Source organism: Camelus ferus, chromosome 7, assembly GCF_009834535.1.
Source record: "Camelus ferus isolate YT-003-E chromosome 7, BCGSAC_Cfer_1.0, whole genome shotgun sequence".
NCBI lineage: Eukaryota > Metazoa > Chordata > Mammalia > Artiodactyla > Camelidae > Camelus > Camelus ferus.
Genome location: NC_045702.1, coordinates 50,903,694 through 50,922,374, shown reverse-complemented (window position 1 = coordinate 50,922,374; position 18,681 = coordinate 50,903,694).

Genomic DNA, 18,681 nt, shown 5'->3' with positions numbered 1-18,681 from the left:
TTTTGTAAATAAGTTCATTTGTCTTTTTTTTTTTTTTTATATTCCACATGTAAATGATATCATATGGCACTTTTTTCCTCTTTCTGGCTTACTTCACTTAGAATGACAATCTTCAGGTCCATCCATGTTGCTGCAAATGGAGTTATTTTATTATTTTTTATTGAGTAGTATTCCATTGTATAAATATACCACAACTTATTTATCCATTTATCTGTAGATGGACATGTAGATGGACATTTAGGTTGTTTCTGTGTCTTGGCTGTTATAAATAGGGCTACTATGAACATTGGGGTGCAGTTGTCTTTTTGAATTAAAGTTCCCTCTGGATATATGCCCAGCAGTGGGATTACTAGATCATATGGTAAGTCTATTTTCAGTCTTTTGAGGAATCTCCATACTGTTTTCTGTAATGGCTGCACCAAACTACCTTCCCTCCAGCAGTGCAGGAGGGTTCCCTTTTCTCCACAGCCTCTCCAACATTTATTGTTTGTGGACTTTTGAATGATGGTATATATTCTTCTTATTTAAAAGTTAAATATTATGTACAAGGCCAACATACCTTTGACTAGAATAATGCTAAATTCTAGTTCTCCCCTACACAGCCAACCATTGCCATCAGGTTAATGTGGCTAATTTAGACTTTGTTGTATGCATTTGTAAACATTGATGATTATAGATAAAATGTATACTGTTGTTTTGATATTTCTTTTTTTAGAAAGTGTATCATAATATAACTATTCTGATACCAAAAACCAGATTTTTTTCCTTGTCAGTGCCTCTTTCCTGTAAACTCCTACATTATACTCGTAGATTTATGAATCCCTCTTTATATAGACATCAAGTTCACTTCCAGTTCCTTGCTTTTAGAAATTCTTTATTTAAGGATACCTCCTTTATCCCAACATGAAAAGTAGATTATACTACAGTTTAATGGAAAACTTTTATAGTATTATATTTAATGCTTTTATAGTAGTATGTTTATTCTTAGATTATAACAATCTGAACCTTATCTTCATGAATATGAGATATGAACTAATTATATTTTTCTAAATGAGCAAATGACTCTCCCAGGAATTCATATTTAAAAATATATGCTTTATCCATTTATTTAAAATGCCACTTTTATTATATCTTAAATAAGCATATATGCTTTCATCTATTTTTAGACCTTTATTCCATGGATCTAGTTATCAGTCTCTGTCCCACTGCTACACTATTTGTACTATTATAATTCTATAGTATGTTGGATAGGTGGTAAGCAAGACTATTCCTTCTTGGTTTTCCTTTGTAGAGTTATCCTAGTTATTTTTACATATTCTCTCTTCTTTAAGGATTTTAGAACAGATTTTAAATTTCCATAAAACATACTACTTATTTTTAGATTCTTTAAAATTATTTTTCTCCCAGTTTTATTGAGATAAAATTGATATATAGCACTGTATAAGTTTAAGATGTAAAGCATAGTGATTTGACTTAAATACATCATGAAATGATTACTGCAGTAAGTTTAGTGAATATCCATCACCTCATAGATACAAAATAAAGGAAAATGAAAAAAATTTTTTTTTCTTGTGGTAAGAACCCTTAGGATTTACTCTCAATAACTTTCATATATAACATACAGCAGTGTTAATTATATTAATCATATTGTATATTATATCCCTAGTACTTACTTATCTTATAACTGAAAGTTTGTACATTTTGACTGACTTAATCCAATTCCCCCTCCCTTAACCTTTTTATTTTTTTAGTTAGTGTTGTGCAAAATTAATGGATTATTTTGGAGAGAACAGGCATCTTTAAAATACTGAACGTAATCATTCATGAACAGAGTATTTTTCCCCATTTATTTAGGTTTTCTTTCATACTGTCCAGTGAAGTATTTTTAGGATCATTCATAAATATTTGATGTGATTATTACTATTATAAATAGACCTCTTGTTCTATTTTACTTTATGATTGGCTTACTGAGATGAATAAAAGCTACAGGTTTTTATATGTTGAGCTTGTATGAGGCCATCTTGATGAAATTTCCTTATGGGTTTAAAAGTTGTCCCATTGGATTTGCAGGTAAATGCTTATATTATCTGAAAATAGGGACAGTTTTGTAACTTTCTTTCTAGTATTTGGGTTGTTTTCCTAATTTTATTACACTGGCTGGGATCTTGAGTTAAAGGTTGGCCAGTTGTCTTCTTGTTGTCAGTGTGGGCCTGCTTCCAATATCTCATAATTAAGGCGAATGCTTGATGTAAGACTTTAGAAGATCCCTTTATAAAGTCAAGAAAACTACTTTATGTTTATTTTACAAAAAACTTTAAAAAATTGTTATAAAGATGCTGAATTCTTTTAGGATTCTTTTTCAAAATTGAGTGAGATGATCAAATAGTTTTTATCCTTTAATATATTAACATAGTGCATTCCATTGAAAGATTTGTAATGTTGAGTCACTCCTGCATTCCCAAGATAAATCCATACTTGGTCATGCTGTATTATTTTTACAGCAAATTGCTGGACTCAATTTGCTGCCATTTGATTATTTTTTGTATCCAGAGCCAGTCAGAAATTTCCTATTTCAAGAAGATTTGTTAGTGCTTGCTCATAAAATAATCTGGGCCTGGGGCCTTTGGGAAGGGTAGGTGCAGACAAGGTATTATTTTATTACCATTTCAATGTTTGTTACTATTTTTTGTCCTTTTAGGTTTTCCAGGTCTTCTTTTGTCAATTTTAGGTATTTTGTAACCTGTAGATAGAGTTTTATATAATATGTCTTTTTAATCTGTGCCTTGTTTTTCTTAATCATAACTTTAAAGCTTGACATATTTTGTATGACTTTTCAGTGAATTCGTTTTTATGTTTTTTAATCATGTCTTATTTGTTTTACTCATTTTTATATTTATCTTAATTCCTTTCTTTAATTTATTTTGTTCTTGTGTTTGTTAGACTGATTGCTTAGTTCTTTTATTTTAAGTCTTTCTAGTTTCCTAATAGATACATTTAAAATGACAATATTTTTTCTGAGTGTAGGTTTGGGTGCATATCACTGGCTTATTATGTAATGTTTTTATTTTGCGTCAATTCTAAACATACTCTTTTCAGTCTTTGCTAATATTATCACTTTCATTTTATTCAGTTCTTATAATATGCTACAGATTAGCTATCCTTTTTATTCCTTAGATTCTCAGGAGAGAGAGAATATTTATTCCTTGAAAATAAAAAGCCTTGCAAACTAGAACAATCACAAACATGAATAGAGACTGACTAGTGCATACTGTTTCATTCCTATGAACGTGAATCTTTAACCTGTTACCTGGAGCAAATGTTATACATTTAATAGACTGTTTTTTCAAAAAGATTTAACACTCCTTTGGAAAATAGAAGAGTCACTTGAGACTGAGTTGGAATTGAGTTTTAAAGCGTTGACACTAAGAAGGTTTACATCATTTTTTTTTATTGAAGTATAGTAGTTACAATGTGTCAATTTCTGGTGTACAACATGTTTCAGTCATATATATACATACATATATTCATTTTCATTATAGGTTACTACAAGATATTGAATATAGTTCCCTGTGCTTTACAGGAGAAATTTATTTTTTATCTATTTTTATATATAGTAGAACATCATTATTACTTCATTTCTAGGCTTTAGAAAAAGGCCATTTCTAGTTATGCTCAAAATCTAGTACCCAGAAGTGGAATTGCCAGATCATACAATAGTTACATTTTTAGGTTTTTTTAAATCTAGAGAATGATATACTTAGTGAAAATAAATCAGACAGAAGAAGACAAATACTGTATGATATCATTTATATGTAGACTCTAAAAGATAATAAAGTAATGTATATGAAAAACAGAAACAGACTCACAGATGTAGAAAATGAACTTGTGGTTACCAAAGGGGAGAGGGAAGTGGGGGTAGGGACAAATTAGGGGTATGGGATTAACAGATACACACAGCTATGTATAAAATAAATAAGCTACAAGGATATACTGTGTAGCACAGGAAATTATACCCATTATCTTATAATAACCTCTAAGGGAGTGGAATCTGAAAAAATACTAAATTATTATGCTGTACACCTGAAACTAACAGAATATTGTAAATCAACTATGCTTCAATAAAATAATAATAAATAAAACAAAACTAGAAGGAAAAAATCCAGTACTATTCATTGCTTTTTGGCTTTTTTCTTTTGTAATAGGATTAATGGTTTTCTCCTATTGCCCTGGTAAAACACGAAGACCTAAATTGGTAAAGAACTCTTATTAGACTGATAGGAAATATTTCTCGGTTTCTGGGAAAGGAAGAATTGGTTAGATGGTGTGAAATTCAATCATGGGATTCATTTCTCTATTTCTAATATATGCTGTTTCTGACAAAAACATTTGTGCACACTCATATCCTCTCTTACACCACCTTAGCACAGAATGATGCTAATGGAACTTAAGTAAATGTTTCACACAAAACTCAATTTTGCTGACTTTTTTTTTAATAGTTTGATTTTCACCTTTCAGCTCACAGGGTTTTAGAAAGCTAGAAACTATTTTTGCAGTGCAGAGACTTTCTGTTCCCCCTATTTTTCATACATATTTTTGAATATGATTGGTTATGAATCTAATCTTGTTAGCACTATGACTTTTTCACCACCAAGTTTTAAGAACTACCTGTTAGACCACTGCCTAATAACATTAGGAAGTAAAATGCATGGGATATATGAAGTTATCAGGCAGAACAGTATTTATTCCCTATTGATACATATCTAACAGAACATTATGTAAAATACTTCCTGCCTACTTAAAATATTTGGATTAATTCTCCTTTTCATTCTAAGAGAAATGATATTTACACTACAATTAAAATTTAAGTTTGGCAAGCTGCATAGAGTTCAGAAGTTTGTGAAAGTCCAGAAACCTTCATATTTTATTTGAATTGGACACTCACTTTTACGTTGATTATAAAGCTGCATTGGTCTGGTTATTTCCAGACCCTTGTACATTTTAAAAGAATTGATAAAGTAAATGTGACAAGTTATTCATGTGACGTTGTCCCTAAATGAAGGAAGAGAATGATTTGCTAATAATCCCCATGCCTATGAAGAATTTTTGGGATCCTGAGTGGTATAGCTAAATTGTGACTGTATTTACTGCTTTTTACCAGAAAATTGCTCAAATGTCTACTTAACCCTTAACTATATATGATCGTGTGCTAACTTACATGAATTAAGCGCAAGTATCAGGTTTAATTTGTAACCTTTGATGGTCATTGAAAACAAAACAGAAAACTTTCACAGTAAGAAGAAATTCTAGATGAAAAGTAATAGCCATCAGCTGACAAATAATAAAGCTCTGTCAACAGAACACTAAGAATTCTCAGGAATGAGATCTATATTAGTTTTTATTAAAAGTTGCATAAATATATCTGCTTTTACCTTTGAATGGTAAAAACAGAAATCCCTGTCTTTGATTCTTAATTAGTAAATATTACGGCATTTTATTAAGTTAAGAAGACTTTTTTCCCACTTGTGTAAAATATTTTTCTCACTCAAATTATAGTTAGGACAGTGACAGAAGGTCAAAATCCAAATACAGTTTCTGCCATCGTTGGGTCCAAGTCAGAGAATATAATCTTCTTTATATTCAGGTGACTTTTCAGTGTGAAAACAATTTATCGTAGATACAATCACATCCTCTTAGCGTAATTGCATTAATCTTGTTTTGAGGAGGAAGGTTCCTGTGGTATCTCTGAAAACTTCTAAGTGTGGATTAAGAAGCCATAACTTCCTTTATTTAAACACTTCCTCATATTTTTCTACTGTCAACTTACTAATCGAAGTGGTCTTTTTCAAAAAATAACTTTATAGTTAAAATGAAATTTCAGCTTATCTGTTCTCCTTCCTTGATAGTTTGATTGTATATCAAAAGACAGAGAAAAGAAAATGTGAAAAAGCCTATATTTCTTACCCAGGCATAATGAAATTGGGTTGAAATAGCAAGTAGTTTATTTTGTTTAAAAAAAAAAAAGCTGAGCTCTGTCCTTGAAGGTAGTGCCATGTAGGTTAAGAAGGTGGTGCTGTTGTTGCTGATGGAGATCATTTATACATGCAGGTGTCACAGGAAAGACCAGTGTGGTCATAATATTCCTTTCTGTGCTCTTCATACATGTAGATTGTTTTTTGATTGTTGTGTGGTTGTTACTCAGAGCCTGTAGCTACTCATAACCCAGTCCTGTTTGTAAATGCTCAGTGGTTCTGGCCTTTGCTCTTTGCCTCTGGCTGCTTGTCAGTCAGTATGTAGGCTGCAGTGGTTTCTCCACTCTCCACACTTCTCTTGCAAGCTCACCCTAGAGCATCAAAAAAGTGCATTTTTTCCCTACTTCCATATTTATGGCCATTCTTCTTTAGTTCCCTAAACAACCATTTGGATATCCATTGCATATAGACACTTCATCAAAAGTGGTATTTAGCATCTTCTCGATGATAAATTGTCATATTCACAGCAAATAAATCAAGATACAGACCATCAATTAACGACAAGCCATTCAGTCACTCTGGTAACCTTAAAATCATTCAGTTAATGTTTATGTTCTATGTTCTTACTGGATTTAAGTTACTGTGGAACATTCTCTGACTTACCAAACTTGCTCAGAATGGCTAGAACCCAGGAAAATATATATTATATTTTTCTTCCCCTACTTTTAAAGATTTGTTTTCTTTCTTATTTTACTTTTTGAGTATACCATAAATAATTCCATTTACATGATTTTATGTACACTTTTGGAAACACATCACCACCAGTCATAAAAGAAGAGCTAATATTAATTGCATGTGCTAATTGATTCACATATACTTTTTCATGGCAACTTTTATGAGTCCAGTTTTGCAAATAGCCATGGAGAGGTTAATTAAACAGCAAGGTTAACTGAACTACCCAAAGTCATATAGGTGGTAAGTGGTGTAACCAGGCTTTGAACCCAGATTGTCTAACTCCAGAGCCTAGGCACTTGCTTTCTCTCTTTTTACCTGCCCCCCACCATGTGTAGTGAGCTTACTGTGTGCCAGCAACTCTTCTAATGCTCTATATGTATTAACTCATTTGATCTTCATAATAACCTCTAAAGTAAGTACAAATACTGTGTATTCTGTGGAGGTAAGAAAACTGAGGCAGAGAGAGGTTAACATGTCCATGTTAACACAATTGGTAGGTAAATGAACTGGGAGCCCAAGCATTTTAGTTTCAGAATCTGTGCTCTTAACCACTGTTATATTTTCTTGGATCTGTGAAAAATGCTCACAGCAAAAACATGTCATTTCTAGTAATGAAAATCTATCTAGTGGAGATATACTTGCACAAATAGAATATTATTTTTGTTCAAATACATATTTTTCACCTCTATTGCCAATATGTTTTTAACTGGCAATTTCCCAGAGGCAAAAACCTGTGACTGTTTGTATTATACAAATTCCACATATGTTTCAGATTCATCCCAGTAATTCATGATGAATGTTTTCACGCCCTCACATTTACATTTGGCTTATTTATTCTAAACAGCAATCAAATAAAAGGAGGAGAGATAAGTGGAGACTGTTAATGGAAGTAAGGAGTATGGCAACTTAAATTAGGGAAGGACAAAGAAGTCTCAGTTAGAAACAAAAAGATGAGTTAAGGTATCCCGGGTCACACCAAACGTCGCATTCACAGTATGTGAAAATTGATATGAACATGCCATTGATAGCAACAGAGTACTTCCAAACATATTGCTTATAATCCTATGATTAATAAGACCCTACAATGCTAGGATCAATAATGAACCTGTCATTTTAATGCAGTGGAGAGACACATCATAGTTTTAACCAGTGTGACTATTTGATTAATTCTTGTCATCTCCTCCATTCTCTAGGTTTCATATTATCAGGTACTAGGCCTGTTTTAAATCACTAGTGTATACCTAGTGTTAGTATGTGCTCAATGAGGGAATGAATGCTCATGTAATAGTGACTGAAGGTTTAAGTGTACAGAAACCTAAATTCATTCTTTTTTATGCCATATCCAAAGCTTATGGCACCAAGTTTAAGTCCATCTCACCAGATAATGGGCAAATGCTGCTGCTGAAACTCCTACCTTGGAGGTCTGGTTGAGTCATGACTAGGAAGACAACAGTGGCCAGAGCTGGTAGAGTCTGGGGACCTTTGTCTCTCTTTACTCCATGATTCAAAATAAAATCAACATTCCTCATCAGCAGCTCTGACCCCATGGATCACTCCCTTATCCTTGACACAGTTTCTACACTTGGCTACCAGGACCCCATACTTCCTGGGTTTTCCCTTAGACTCTTGTAGCTGATTCCACTCCTTCCCAACTTCTTGAATGTTCATTTTTAAAAACAATCTGTCTTTAGAAGAGCAGACTGTTAAAAATTTAATAAAGTCCAGCTTAGCAATTTTTTTCTTGTAGAAATATGCTTTTGATGTCTCGTCTAAGAAATCTTTGCCTAATGCAAGATCATACAGATTTTCTCCAGTGTTGTCTTTAAGACATTTTATAGTTTCAATTCAGCTTTTAGGTCCATGCTATATTTTGAGTTTGCTTTCTCATATGGAGGGAAATATGACTCAAAGTTTATTTTTTGTATATGGATAGTCATTTAGTCCCAGTTTATTTGCTGAAAAAGATTATTCCTTCTCCACTATATTGCCTGTGAATCTTTGTCAAAATTTAGTTTCCTGAAAGAATGAAAAGACAAGCTACCAAGTCAGAGAAAATACTTGAAAATCACATATTTGACAAGGAACTTGCAGTGGAGTAAAAAAGGAACTCACAAAATGCCACAGTAAGAAAACAACCCAATGGTGAAAAAACTAGACATCATCAAAGAGGATATGCAGAAGGAAGAGGAACATATGAAAAGATACTCAGTATCATTAGCCATTGGTGAAACACAAATTATAATCAGGATGAGTTACCACTACACACATGTTAAAATGGCTAAAAGAAAAAGTACAGTATTAAATGCTAAGGATGTGAAACAGCCCATAAATTGCTGGTGAGGTTGCGTTAAAGATAAATGTTGACACCATGTCAAAATTTTCCTGCCTTAATTTCTTATGACAACAAATACATTTTTCAAAACAACATTAACTTCATAGTGCAGTGTCTGTCTTACTTGTAGTATTAGTTTAAAGAGATCGTCTGTTTTAAATAGAAAGATACAGCATATACCAAGACCTATATAAAACCACCAAGGCCGTATTTTGGATGTGATGTAAAATTTAATCAACATGAGAGACATTTGGAAAAAATGAGATTGCTTATTTTTTTCTTGTACCTTGCTTACTGGAAATTATTGGAGGATAAATAGTTATTTAGAACTAGCAGGACAAACAAGATACTCCTCACTGCCAAGTCAATGAACTTCTCAAGTTCAAAAGGACTCATCAGCCATCACCTGGAGACATTTCCGCATTTCTGATGACAGCAAATGAGTGGTTCATTTTCTCTTTTACAGTGTTATGCCCTTTAGCTCATTCTCACTGGAACTGCTACACTTGTTTGGTGAGAATTTTTTCAACATTCCTTGCTGAACATACTCACTGTTTGTACCAGATCACATAAGTTCAGAGCCTACAGACAGCTTTGAAAACACAAATACAAAATAAAATAAAAACATATGATATGGGCCCTACATATTAGCTTGCCAATGATCTGCCTTGAATTATTTATAAATTTGACCTTACCTTTTCATTGCCAGCTCAGGTTGTGTGATGAGACATTTAGCACTAAGCTTCTAAATGATTTGCTTATGCTTCACAGGCCAAAGGCAACTCATGGTTTAAAACTTTTACTTGAGACCCTGCAAAATCAAACCATGCTTTCTACAGGTCAGAACATCTACTGGTTTACAGTTTGCCTCCTGGTAAACATTGCTTAATGTATGGATAAAAAGGCACGTAGAACCTAAACAGTCATGACAGATGTTCAATATTGTCAACATAAATATCCAACAATCACCATTTCTCATGTTTGGTGCTATTCTTGTTAAACGAAATACTTTCCAAACAAAGCTTCACTACTTAAAATTCAGGCATAAAAATCTTTTCCTGGGACTGATTTCTAAGATTTTCATCGATGTCTCTGTGTCAGCACCCAACCATGACTTCAGTTTTTTGTCAATACACAGATAGACAGAGCTCATGCCTAGACCGTATTTATTGAATTATTTCCTATCAGAGTCTCATTGTAATGCAAAATGCTCAGTGCTTAGAAAAACATTCACATCAATTATCCTAATCTAGAGCTTGCAGGAAGAATTTCAAATGAAATTTTAAGGTCTTATTTTATCTGCATATGAAATTGATAGCTGAGAAATATGAGTTTACCAAGGATATTTTTGGTTTATTAATTACACAAACATTGCATGCTCATGACAAAGATGTTTATATTTTGTTAGGTATCAGTACCTTCTTTAGTTCATTTATAGTCACTCCTGGTTCTTAACTTAGAGGAGAAAGTGGGAAGGACAATGTGGGAGAAGAGTAGTTCAGATTTGAAGGCTTTGAGCATGAGGTACTTCTGGGATTTCCAAGTGGAGATGCCCAGAAAGCACTTGACCCTGTGCATGTGATGGTTTAGGAGAGAAACCTGGGGTAAAGATGCAGATTTGTGTCAAAAGCATATTAATGCTAGAAGCAGCTATGTAAGTGGGAAGAGAAAACCCAATATGTGGAAAAGTAAAGACATCTGAGGAAAGAAACCTTGGGTACACCAACATTTATGAGATGGATAGACGAGAAGCCTGTGAACAGAAGGGAAAACAAAGGACAAAAAAGGGACGTGGTGTCAAAGAAGCCAAGGAAGGAGAGTGTTCAAGGAAGCCAGATTTGCCCACAGCAGCATCAGATGATGCCAAGACGTCAGGGAAGATAAGCATCTAACCATCTCCATTTATTTCAGAAATTAAGACATCATGGGTGATGGGGACTGATAAATTTCAAGAGCACAGTGAGGGCAGTGAGCAAACAGGCAGCCTTGCAGTGAGCCTGACTGTGTAGGGAAAGAAGGAAATGCCGTATTGCAAGGGGCAAAGTGCAGAGCAGAGAAGGATTTTTTTTTCCCTGAAAAGAAGAGAGAACCCTAAGTTTCCTTCCTTAGGAGGGAAGCAATGATATTCCAGGTCCTTACCTTCTGATCACACAATAACATCTCTCCTGGGAAACAGGTTTACCTTGATGAAGCTACTATAAATAATGGGGAAGAAATTAAGACTAAAAAAAGTCATGAAAGACCAATCCAGAATCCCTTTCTTGGAAGAAAGTAGTGTGACCTTTTTGGAAAAGGAGAAGTTCTGACAAAAGCCTATTTTGGAAAGGCAAATGTGGGGTAAGAGACAGCTTGGAAGTATCACTGGAGTCCTCTTTGCCTGTGGAGAACAGCACCCAGATGTGGTGGCCCTGGGAAGTCCAAGAATAAGCAGAAATTCTACAACATAAAATTCATGGACAGTGAGCAGAGCTGCGCCTGACGTAAGGTGTTATTTATTCCCCAGTTTTCACCACCACCACCACCACCAACAACAACAATAAAAAATACAAGATCTTATGGTAGCTCACAGAGAAAAAAATGTGACAATGAATATATATATGTTCATGTATAACTGAAAAATTGTGCTCTACGCTGGAATTTGATACAACATTGTAAAATGATTATAAATCAATAAAAATGTTTAAAAAATACTTTCATTGGTTATTATGTTTATTTTGAGACAGTTTTCAATTGGACTTAAACTCAAGATACCATCTTTCCAAAAAGTTCTAAAAAGATACTTAAAATTAGCTTTAAAGTAGATACCCATTAAAAATATATTCTTAATCATTCATGACTCAGGTAATTTGTGTACCTGTAATACTACATGGTAATATTCATTGTAAATAAAAATCACTGAAAAATAATTTTGCCCTTGAACAGTTTTCATATAAACATGATGTTTAAAAGACTGTAATTTTACAGTATTTTTAAATCTTAGCCCTCAGTTTCTTGAATAGATATCTTCTAAATGAATTATTTTTTCAGATGCCCAGCTATGGTTTTTTTAAATGCCCAAATCTATAGTATGGCTCCTTAATTGTAGTTCAGTAACCATAATCTAACAGAAATATAAAGTCAACAAGATAATATATGTGATGTGTTTGCCATATAAATATTTGTTTTGGTTTTTGTTTTTAAATGCAGTCAAGTTTTGTGTGTACACATTCAGAATAATTTTCTATATTTAGAAGGCTTTGCAAGAAATATTTCTTTCTTAAAAAACAGTCATTCAGGTGTTTTTTTTTTACACTGTTGAAGATACAGTGAGTTAGGATATGCTGATTTCTTTTAGTCATGAGGGCAGTTTTAGAAAGGGGGGGCCCAATAAATGGAAGGCTTAGCTGTCTTAACGGAAACTAGCTTTTTCCCATGTGAGCTGACCCCCATCACAGATACTGCATTCTAGCTGGTTAGATCAATTTCATGGATTTCTCTGCCCTTGGAATGACCCAGAGCTGTAAATATAACCATGAAGATGATACGTCTTTAGCACAATAAAGACATTTACCCTAGTTTTCCTTATGGCAATGGAAACGTTCACTCAATGCATCTTACTGGGACAACTTATCTCTGATTATCTGGATAAGATTTAAAAAATTTTTTTAGTTGTGGGAAAATATACATAACTAAACTTGCCATTTCAACCATTTTTAAGTGTACAGTTCAGTGACATGAAATATATTCATATTATCGTACAACCATCACCATCATGCATCCCCAGAAATTTTTCATTTTTTCAAACTGAAACTCTGTACCCATTAAATGATAATTTCCCTTTTCCCTTCCTCCCTGCCCCTGGAAACCAGCGCTCTACTTTCTGTCTCTGAATTTGACCACTCTAGGTATCCCATGTAAGTGAACTAAGAGTATTTGTCCTTCTGTGACTGGCTTATTTTATTTATCGTAACATACTCAAAGTTTATCCATCTTATAGTCATATGTCAGAATTTCCTCCTTTTTAAGGCTGAATAATATTCCATTATATGTATATGCCAGGGATAAAAATTTTCAATGTGCATCTTGTAACTCAGGCTGTATTAACATATTGTCTAAAAAAATGATGAAAAACTGAAAATTGAATTGTTGAATTGTCTGAAACAATATGAAAGTATAGACTCCTTGAAGTATAAACTAATTCAGGTAGTTTCTAAAAAAATTAGTACTTTAGCATGGACCAGTACTGTTGGGAGAGACAGAATGATAATGAGTTTAAGTTGTATAAATATATGATCATTCAGATAATTTTAGCCTTTCTTTTAAAATGCTAGAATAGTTTTGAAAGAAGAGAGAGCAGTGATGGTTGCACAATACTGTGAACGCACTACGTATCACTAAATGGTCCACTTCAAAATGGTTAATTATATGTGAATTTTACTTCAATGAAGAAAAAGTTTATGATAGAAATTTTCTTTAACGTTGTACAGGAAATTGTCTTTTTACTACAAATATCACATGTGCTGATAAACAATTTTGAAACATTTGTATTATAATTTAGAGGAATAATTCAATACTGCACTTAGTTATTAGTCATAAAAGCAAAGGAGCAGGAAATAAGCTTTGTGGAGATGCCATTACACATAGGGTTCTCTCTGCTCAGAATATTTCCCAAAGTCTGACCATCCTCAGAGTTCAATTCATTGACCATTTTCTTGCAGAAGCCTTTTCCATTACCTAAAAATGAAAGTTCCCCCATTTTTGCACCTCTGTCAGAGCACTGAGGTTCTGCCTAGTTATAACTGTTCCCCCTGCTGAATGGAAAGTTCCTTGAGGACAATATCATGCTTCCTTCCTCTTTATATTTAGCTAGCAGTCATATAGTACATGTCTCTCAGTGCTGGTTATATCAAAATTGATTATTCTTGCTCACCAGACTTTGTAGATCACTGCTTCACTGCAATTTTTTCTCAAATGCCCCATCCATTTGGAATAAAGAAGGTGGACACAGAAACTTTAAATTGGACGTGGCTGCTTCATGAGGTCATATAAAAATTGAGTGCTTAGACAGATATTTCCTTATTTGTCTTATTTTTCTTTGAGGAGAGTGCATTTCTTATTACTTGACTTTGAAATTAATAGCTGGCCATTTGTTTCTTATTTTAAAACAAAAATAGTTTTTTAACTTCTCTTGTATGTCTCTTTAGTCTACTCATTGTAACCAAAGCAGTTCAATTTTCCAGCAAATACCAACAGTATATAAAAGCATAGAGCAATATCCTGTTGATGAGAGTCACTGTTCTTGAAAGACTTAGTTCTGGTCAATATAGCTCAGCCATACACACATGAACTCATTTAAGGAAAATGGCAGAAGAATTATCCAAGGCAAAATTATAGACAACAGAATAAGTTGGTCATAACAAAGTTATTTGTAAGATAGTTTTTTCCATGTAGTATACCAAATTATTTCCTGTGAAACAAAACATCAATCAGAATGAATCCGTATGTGATGCCAAAATTGAGCCTTGAGAAGTGGCTCAGTTTAAAGATCTGCAGATCCCGCATAGACAGGGAAAGGAAACGGAGGTCAGTGTCATGAGAGCCAAGAGAAGAGATTCTTATTTGCAAAATGGGCGAAGGGAATCCAGGTCTCCAGGAAAAGATTAGAAAATGCTGAAGAAGTAAATAATGACAAGATGCATATAATGGAGTTGCAGATTTACTCACGTCCTCACTCAGACATGAAAAGAAAATACAGCCTCTTTGTAGCTCTGTAACAATCAAATCGTCTTCATGATAAGCACCTACAAGGTAGGAAGAAAAATCTAAAGTTTGGTCCATCCAAAAACTAAATCTACTATAATATTAATCTCTGGTTAAATGAACAGAATCCTAAGAGGTTCTCTTTTGTGCCCGTTTCAAAATGGTGGCTATAGCTTTGGAGCTTGTGGCTTGACACTGCGGAGGCAACGGGAAAGGGTTGCCCGTGGAACCTCTTTGGCCTCTGTTGTGAAGCGCTGACTGGCCTGCTGCCTGCGCCCAGGGGCAGTGGAAGGGCTCCCTGAGCATCTGAGCAGTGTTCAGGCATCTGCTGTGGAACTCAGGGTCTGGACACCCTGGACTCAGTGGTCAGGGCACAGTCATCTTCCTGCTGACTCAGCTCCACCGTAAGCTTCACAGGCACTTGACTATGGAGCTACTGAGCCTTGACTTTTGAGCTCCCTGGAATAGCCCCCAGCCTTACTCTCAACTTCCACATGCATTTCTCTGTGCCTAATCACTCTCCATCACCAAGTTTATCTGCTATGTGCCATATCCTAATCAATACGGGAACCTTTGAGGGCATCTTATCCCATGTCACACACCTTTTCCCACTAGGACTATTGCTGGAAAGGGGATATCTAACTGTGAATGTCTATCTGGCTTCCTATACCTGGCCCTCTCTTTCTTTTCCTACCCTGGGGACCAAAAGGGTAAGATTTTCCCTCTTCCTCTTTCTTTTTGACTACAGCCTTTTTTTTTTTTTTTTAAATAATCAATCTTGCTAGGCCAGCTTCTAGACTTTCTAAAAGGAGAAATAAAAGAATTTAGAAAATTTTCTCAAAGTCTGGCTCTCAAGACTATTATCTGTCTGCATACTGCCTTTGGGCAATTTCTTTTTTCTTTTCTTCCTTTTTTTTTTTTCTTTTTGCCTTTCTGCTGCAGCTTTCCTGGTCTACCGTAAATTCCCAAGACTGTCTATAGAGAAACTCATTCACAATAAGATGCAAAAACAGAAGTACATTACATTTCTGAAACTATTATATCCATTATATCTAGTCTCATATAATGCTATTCTTTGTGTAACAGGAAAATATCTAGATTATATTTCCATGCTCTATGAAATTCTATTAAGAGGAAACTAAAATTTGTTTGACCTCTGAAATTTCAATGCCATTTCTTTGAATAAAAAAAAAAGCAATTTTTAGAGCAGTTTTAGGTTTACAAGAAATTGAGAGTGAAGTACAGAGATTTCTCACGCACTCACACACATGCACAGCCTCCCCTATTATTATCAGCATTACTTACCAGAATGGTGTATTTTTTACCAATGATAAACCTATGCTGACACATCATAATCACCCAAAGTCCATAGTTTACCTTAGGGTTTACTCTTGGTGTTAGACATTCTGTGGATTTGAACAAATGTATAATGACATACATCATAATTATAATATCACAGAGTATTTTCACTGCTGTAAAATGCCCTTTTGATTTTTTTTTTTTTTTTGCCATATTTGTATCTTTTTCCTTCTGGATAATTAATGTTACAGTCCATGGTTTTCTGATGTTCTAAAAACACAATGTTTACTTTTACTTATTAAGTTGTTCATATTAATTTCTGCATCTTAAAGGTAAATTCTACTTGAGTTTGTGAAAGTTTTGAACCAAATATATTAGTGTTTAATGGCCCTATTTCAGCTGCATTGTGCACATTTATTTTCTTTATGGCACTTCAGTTCACAATGGTGATTTTAATCCAAAGATCATCTTTGAGATGCAGGTTCTACCATTTACATTAAGTAGTACCCTACATCTTCACAGAACACTGTTCGGTGTTCTCTGCAAACTTAGGATGGCTTTTATTTTCCTGATAGTGTTTTTTTTTTTTAATTGAAGTATAGTCAGTTACAATGTGTCAATTTGTGGTACACAGCACAATGTCCCAGTCATGCTTATACATACATATATTTATTTTCATATTCTTTTTCATTAAAGGTCATTACAAGATATTGAATGTAGTTCCCTGTGCTATACAGAAGAAATTTGCTTTCTCAATCTATTTTTATATATATAGTGGCTAACATTTGCCTGATAGTGTTTGATTCCATTTGTCTGTTGAGTTTTTGAGTGTGAGACACAATCCGTGAATGTTTATAGTAATGGGTGTTTCATTTTTTCTGAACTCCTTCCAGTAGAGTTTGTGGTTCTCCTCAAGTTTTTTTTCAACTCTTGAATTAAATTGTAGATACATTTTGGGCAGAGGAAAAAATTTAAATTTGAGGTTATATATGGCAAGCTTCAGAGTAAGTGAACCAAAAAGTCAACTGTGTGATTCAGTCATTTTAAAAAGTGGTAGACACTGTTTTGACTATAAGTACAGTCATTTCAGTGGGAAAGGATGTTTGAACTCGAAGGTATAGACATAAACTCATTTTAATTTCTGGGCATCTTCCTTAACTGTTTTTATCAGATTACTGTGTACAGCAACTCCCCATTCTGCGGTTACTCACTTTTAAGATTGTAAATGTCGAGAAATGCCAGACTATCACCTTGGACTCCAAAGCGTGAATGTTTTGTGTATATGTGGTTTCATACCATAGTGAGTCATTCTGCCAAGAACCTTGAGAATATCAATCTCGTCTAGACATTTCCATCTTAATGACTGATACACCAGCCCTGGCAAAAGATTATATATCATTAGAAAGAGGATGTAGGTGTAAAATGGTTCTATGCAAACACAAATATTATATTCTTAAAAACCCACAAAATCTTGACTAGTCATTTCCTCTGCTAAACCTTTCCATTCCCACCATTTTTTAATATCACTTTTATCAACAACTGCTCATCCGTAAACCTCATATCTTTAAAATAATCTCTGTCTGTCCTATTTGTATTTCCAGCATGTACTGTGATACCTGCCTTAGTAACGTCAGTAAAATCTGTTGAATAAATACTGACTTCAAGGGACTTACAGGAAAGCCATAGTATTAACACCTCTGATACTTTTCTCCAACTCTTCTTCTTTTCAGACTTCTCCCTAAGCATTTCTTACAGCTTCTAGGAATTTGTGACTGATTTTCACAAAGTTACCCTATTTTATCAACCACCAGATATTAGGATAGCTATGAATGATCATATAAATGTTACTATTATCAGATTTTTTTGTTTCAGAAGAAAATTAAGTTTAATTGCAAGATAGTCCCTAACTCTGGTGTAGTATTTTGGGGAATATCAGTCAATTTAGCATGAATAAATCTGCTAGTGATGATCATAGCAATTAAAATGGAAGTTTGGAAAATTGGATGTTAATTTTACCCAGTGCTACTCCTTTGAGCCCCAGTCTTTAGAAGGTTTTAAGTTTGGAATCAACTGGTAAATACATGATGAATCCAGTATACCTTTCATGAAACATTTTAATGAGCATGATATAGAAGGATGTATACCTGGCCTACCAAAAATTAAATGTATATATTTTTTTCTTTTTAGTGAGAAAAGGGCTAACTCTTCATAGGATGAGAACAGAAAATTCTTTTCGAGTCACCAAGGGTAGCATCCTTTAGATGGGCAGATATAATGGGAAGCTCCTGTTTGCCTGGAGGAGTAGTATGAGAATTGCTTTTGGGTTTTCATAATTGAGAAGGAAGATTGCCTACAGCAGCCAAAATAAGAGGCAAGCAGAGGACCCAGTCCCCAACCACTAGGTCAGGGTCCACACCAGAGACACAGCTCCACTCCTCACAACCCTAGTGCTCCACCAGAGGGATTCCACTGCTCCCCAGTTACTCAGATGTAACTTCCATCATGTTTTGAAGCTACCTGCCCCCAGCAAGTGGCACCTTGTACCCACGGTATCAGTCTACCACCTGCAAATCCCCACAGCCTACACTCTACATTTTATACCCATGA